The 6,077-nt window shown below is 48.1% G+C and overlaps 1 non-coding gene across 1 annotated transcript; it reads left to right on the top strand.

Annotated features, from left to right (window-relative positions):
- Nucleotides 1-408: 408 nt before the first annotated feature.
- LOC118758643 (U5 spliceosomal RNA) lies at nt 409-521 on the top strand. Its single transcript, XR_004995744.2, has one exon. It is a non-coding gene; the product is annotated as a U5 spliceosomal RNA (small nuclear RNA).
- Nucleotides 522-6,077: the final 5,556 nt, after the last annotated feature.

Genomic DNA, 6,077 nt, shown 5'->3' with positions numbered 1-6,077 from the left:
GTGGCCCACCCAGGGTGGTCCCTCCGCCTCCCTCTGCCCCTCCCCTGCGCCTTGCCAAGGCTGCGCTTCATTAGCAAGACGAAACTACAAGCTCTGCAAATCCAGCTGGATCAAGTTCTGCCCAGAAGGCAGGGGCGGGGCGTGGCCCTTCACGGAGGACCCGAGGTGTCCCCGCACCCGCCTCCCTCGGTGTGATTTGCATACCCGTGCTGCGCCACGGAACGAGCTCCACGAAGCTAGATTTCCATGCACCGGATGCCTCTTCATTGCTGTCGGGTGTTGTTTTGTTAGAAGTGTTTGTAGAAATAAATGCCACACAGGGAGCGTGCACCCCGTCAGGCAGTTAGCCACGCTCAGTGAATTAGGAATGACCTCTGTTTAGGAGTGTGGCTGTACAAGGAGTCAGCTGTACTCTGGTTTTAGGACGGAAAAAATCTTTCGTCTTTTACTAAAGATTTCAATGGAAAAGAACAACTGGGAGTCTTTATTAACAGTTTCTGAGGCTTTGCACTTGGTGAGGCTATTTAGCTTTAGTTAATGCAGTAACACTCGCCTTGTAACTATCAGGATATTTATGGCACTGCGTGGTGAAAGGTTTTTACACACCCATTAGGACACCAACATCTCTACAGGTGTTTGGGCTATTCTATTGAGAACTACTTAACATGCCAGTTGGTTTCATTAAGCAAAATACATTATTATGTTTTAAAATTTGCACAGTTACATGCCTCACTCTCTCTTTTTTTTTTCTTTTTTTTTTGAAGATTTATTTTATTACAAAGTCAGATATACAGAGAGGAAGATCTTCCGTGCCATGATTCACTCCCCAAGTGGTCACCAACAGCCAGTGCTGTGCTGATCCGATGCCGGGAACCAGCAACCTCTTCTGGGTCTCCCACGCGGGTGCAGGGTCCCAATGCATTGGTCTGTCCTCGACTGCTTTCCCAGGCCACAAGCAGGGAGCTGGATGGGAAGTGGAGCTTCCGGGATTAGAACTGGAGCACATATGGGATCCTGGGGGGTTCAAGGTGAGGACTTTAGCTGCTAGACCACGCCGCCAGGCCCTAAAAATTGATTTTAAAGAGAAGTAAGACATAGAAAGGTTAAGTGGCTTCACTAAAGTCAAATTGTTTAAATAGTGGAGCTAGAGGCTAGTGTGATAGCTCAACAGACTAATCCTCCACCTACAAGTGCTAGTATGGTCACTGGTTCATGTCCCAGCTGCTAGATTTCCAATCCAGCTTTCTGATTGTGGCCCAGTAAAAGCACGGGAGGATGGCCCAAGTCTTGGGCCCCTACACCTGTGTAGGAGATCCAGATATATCTCCTAGATCCTGGCTTAAGATCAGTTTATCTCTAACCATTGCCAGCCATCTGGGGAGTAAAACAGTGGATGGAAGATTTGACAGTCTTCTCTATAAATCTGCCTTTGAAATAAATAAATTTTTAAAACAAAATTACTAAAGGATGGAGCTGGGGTTTTTTTTTTGTAAGATTTATTTACCAATTGGGCCTGGCGGCGTGGCCTAGCAGCGAAAGTCCTCGCCTTGAACACCCCGGGATCCCATATGGGCGCCGGTTCTAATCCCAGCAGCTCCACTTCCCATCCAGCTCCCTGCTTGTGGCCTGGGAAAGCAGTTGAGGACGGCCCAAAGCTTTGGGACCCTGCACCCGCGTGGGAGACCCAGAAGAGGTTCCAGGTTCCCGGCTTCGGATCGGCGCGCATCGGCCCGTTGCGGCTCACTTGGGGAGTGAATAATTGGATGGAAGATCTTCCTCTCTATCTCTCCTCCTCTCTGTATATCCAGCTTTCCAATAATAATAAATCTTTAAATAAATAAATAAATAGGTAAATAAATCTTTTTTTTAAGATTTACTTATTTTATTACAAGAGAGACAGAGAGGAAGATCTTCCATCCGCTGATTCACTCCCCAAGTAATTGCAACGGCTGGTGCGCGCCGATCCGAAGCCGGGAACCAGGAACCTCTTCTGGGTCTCCCACGCAGGTGCAGTGTCCCAATGCATTGGTCTGTCCTCGACTGCTTTCCCAGGGCACAAGCAGGGAGCTGGATGGGAAGTGGAGCTGCCGGGATTAGAACCGGCGCCTATATGGGATCCCAGGGCGTTCAAGGTGAGGACTTTAGCCGCTAGGCCACACCGCCGGGCCCCACCAATTTATTTATTAAAGATTTATTTATATTGGAAAGTCAGATATACAGAGAGGGAGAGTGACAGGAAGATCTTCCGTCTATTGATTCACTCCCCAAGTTGCTGCAACGGCTGGAACTGCACTGATCTGAAGCCAAGAGCCCATAGCATCTTCTGCGTCTCCCACACTTGTGCAGGGTCCGAAGGCTTTGAGCTGTCCTCAACTGCTTTCCCAGACCACAAGCAAGGAGCTAGATGGGAAGTGGCGCTGCCGGGATTAGAACTGATACCCATATGGGATCCAAGCACATTCAAGGCGAGGACTTTAGTTGCTAGGCCACGCCACCGGGCCCAGTTTATTTATTTTTATTGGAAAGTCAGATTTACAGAGACAAGGAAAGACAGAAATCTTCCATCTGTTAATTCACTCCCCTAGTGGTCAAAATGGCCAGAAATGAGTTGATCTGAAGACTTGAGAAAGAGACAGAGAGATAGAGACTACAGGCAGAGAGGCTCTTGGTTCAAGCAAAAAGTCTTGCTAGGGGAGTTTGACAGACAGCTCCCTGGCTGGAAACGGTCTAAGTCCACTTCCACAAACTGCATGAGGAAAATGGCTCTCTAGGATATGCAGCATTGAGCTTTTACACGTTACGCATGGGTGATGGGAGAAGGCAGAAGCTCCATGGTCTGCGCATGCGTGTGACATGTAGTGCAGGGCACTCATCATGGTGGAGGTTGACCTTCTGTGCACTGAAACAAGGTCAGGGTGGTCCTGGCAGCACATTCCAAACATTTCTGGAGGGAAGTATCAGCTTGAGAAGGTAGAGTGGTTATTTTGGAGGCCCTTCTGCTCCACCCAACCATTTGTTTATTTAAAAGTCAAAAGGAGAAATAGAGCTTCTGTCTGCTGGTTCACTTCATAGCTGCTGCGATGACCAGGGCTGGACCAGGTCAAGGCCAGGAGCTTCTTTCAGATCTTCCATGTGTGAGGCAGGGGCCCAAGCACTTAAGTCATGTCCTGCTGCTTTCCCAGACCATGTGAGTGATGGGGAAGGTCTTTTTCTTGCATTTCATGTCCCTTTGCATTTGACCATTTGGTAAGATCCAGTCTGACCTTCCTACATTTCCTTCTACCTGCCCAGGGTAAAATCTATCAAGATTGAAAGTGTCAGCCCTAGACCTGGTGTGATGGCTTAGTGGCTAAATCCTTGCCTTGCAAGCACTGGGATCCCATGTGGGCGCCGATTCATGTCCTGGTTGCACCACTTCCCATCCAGCTCCCTGCTTGTGGCCTGGAAAGGCAGTTGAGGACAGCCCAAAGCCTTGGGACCCTGCACCTGCATGGGAGACCCGGAAGAAGCTCCAAACACCTAGCTTTGGATTTTCTCAGCTACTGCTGTTGCAGCCACTGTAAATCTGCCTTTCGAATAACAATAAACTTACTTTTATTATTATTAAATATTTATTTTTATTGCAAAGTCAGATATACAGAGAGGAAGATCTCTGTCTGGTGGTTCACTCGCCAAGTGGCTGCAATGGCTGGAGCTGAGCCAATCTGAAGCCAGAAACCAGGCACCTCTTCTGGGTCTCCCACAAGGGTCCCAAGGCTTTGGGCCATCTTCAACGACTTTCCCAGGCCCCAATCAGGGAGCTGAATGGGAAGTGGAGCCGCCAGGATTAGAAATGGCACCCATATGGGATCCTGGCGCATTTAAGGCGAGGATTTTAGCTGTTAGGTCATGGTGCCGGGCCCTTATTATGTTTTAAATATATATATTTTTATTGACTTTAACTACTATGTTACCGCACTGGACCCATTAAATTTATTTTTTAAAAGTCATGGAAATCATAAAGATGGATATGACTTATTTATTTGAAAGGTAGAGTGAGGGAGGAAGGGAGAGACTGAGATAAAGGGCTTTCATCCATTGATCGATTCCCCAAGAGGTTGGGATCAGGCCAGGCCAAAGCCTTGAGCCAGAAATCCCATCTTCAGCTCCTTCGTGAGTAGCAGGTCCCAGGCACATTATCAGGAAACTGGATGGGAAGCAGAGCATCAAGGATTTGAACCAGAAATTTGATATGGATGCCTATATCACCAACGACATCTTACCCATTACACCACGACTCCAACTGATCTTTTTCTATTTCATAGGAACATACGATGAGTTTATCCAGTCCTTTACTACTGGGTATACATTCCGTTTCCACTATTCAAACAATGTTGTCTTGTGAAAGAATATCAAGTTACCATTTTTAATCTGTGAGTGACTTATTTTTGTATAAAATCCCTAGTCAGAAATCTAACATAACTTTCTTTTTTTAAAAAAAATTTATTTAGCTGTATTGGAAAGAGATTTATGGAGAGGAGAGACAAAGAGAAAGATCTTCCATCTACTTGTTCACTCCCCAAGCGGCTATAATGGCCAGAACTGTGCTGATCCAAAGCCAGGATCCAAGAACTTCTCTCAGGTCTCCCACATGGGTTCAAGGTCCCAAGGCTTTGGGCCACCGTCTACTGCTTCCCCAGGCCACAAGCAGGGAGCTGGATGGGAAGTGGAACAGCTGAGACAGACACCAGCACCGTTATGGAATGCCAGCACTTCGAGGTAGAGGATTAGCCAATTGAGCCATTTATTTTCTTCTAAATAGGAAGCTGCCCCTAATTTTATTATTTTATTTTATCTTTAAGTTTTTAATGGAAAGTTAGATATTCAGAGAAGAAGAGAGACAGAGAAGATCTTTTGTCCGATGATTTACTCCTGAAACGTTTGCAATGGCCAGAGCTGCACTGATCCGAAGCCAGGAGCCAGAAGCCTCTTCCAGGTCTCCCACACATGTGCAGGGTCCCAAGATCTCGAGCCGTCCTCAACTGCTTTCCCAGGCCACAAGCAGGGAGCTGGATGGCAAGAGGGGCCACCAGGATTAGAACCGGTGCCCATATGGGATCCCGGCAAGTTCAAGGCGAGTACTTTAGCTGCTTGGCTATTGCACTGGACCGCCCCTTACTTTAGATGGAAACTGTCTGGACAACCCCTTTAAAACTTTTAAGGTGCTTTTAAGTAAGCAAATAAAGTCCCCACTTGACATTTACAGAGCACTGATAATTTGACAAGGAATTTAGGAAAAAAAAAAAAACACCTAATCAGGCCCCAGGGGTTTTCCCCAGGGAGATCTAGATTCTCAGAAAAGCAAGATGACTGAGAACACAGTTTTCAATCACCAACAACCCGACAGTTCCTCAGAGAGAAAAGAATTTATGCAATGATTAGGGTTGAGTGAAAGTGAAATAGACTTGTATTTTGCCCTGGAGAGCCAAGGGGACACTGAGGGACTCGAGGTCAAACTACAAGGGTGTGGCTGCAAGGTGGGGAAAGGAATGAGGAGAACAGAGGGGAGAGGCTGCGTGCTGGACTGTACGGAAGATCTCCGGTAATATAGAGTAACCCAAGGCAGGTGTGAGAGACAGCTGACGCAAGGATGAGGCCCGGATTTCTGGTGTGGACGCGCACGGAAACTAGAAGCACGACGGTGGGCAGACGGGAAAAGTAAGTCCGCCTAATTTACCCTGAGCGTGACGCATCTGTGGGGTAAAGGGCAAGAGGAGGCAACTCCAAGCTCAAACTACCTGAGAGGCACCAGAGGAGACCAGTGCACAAGCCAGCCCAAAGACTGGGTGCCGGGTGAGGGCATGGCACAAAGGAAAGTTTTGCCTTCTGGCCTGGCCCTCCGCCCTGCAAGAAGGGGCAGCCCAAACTTGCCCCTGACCATCCCTCCCCTGCTGCACCAGCCTAAGGCGTGGCTCCAGACACCGCCCTGCCTGTACGCTTCGCGCCTGGCGTGCTAGGGACTGATGCTCCGAATTCCAAGCCTATCGGGAACTGTCGTTTGGGGACAGGTCCAGTAGCGCAGACCTAGGAGTTGTGGG

This window comes from Ochotona princeps, chromosome 2, assembly GCF_030435755.1.
Source record: "Ochotona princeps isolate mOchPri1 chromosome 2, mOchPri1.hap1, whole genome shotgun sequence".
NCBI classification, from domain to species: Eukaryota; Metazoa; Chordata; class Mammalia; order Lagomorpha; family Ochotonidae; genus Ochotona; species Ochotona princeps.
This window is presented reverse-complemented; position numbering and strand designations above follow the sequence as displayed.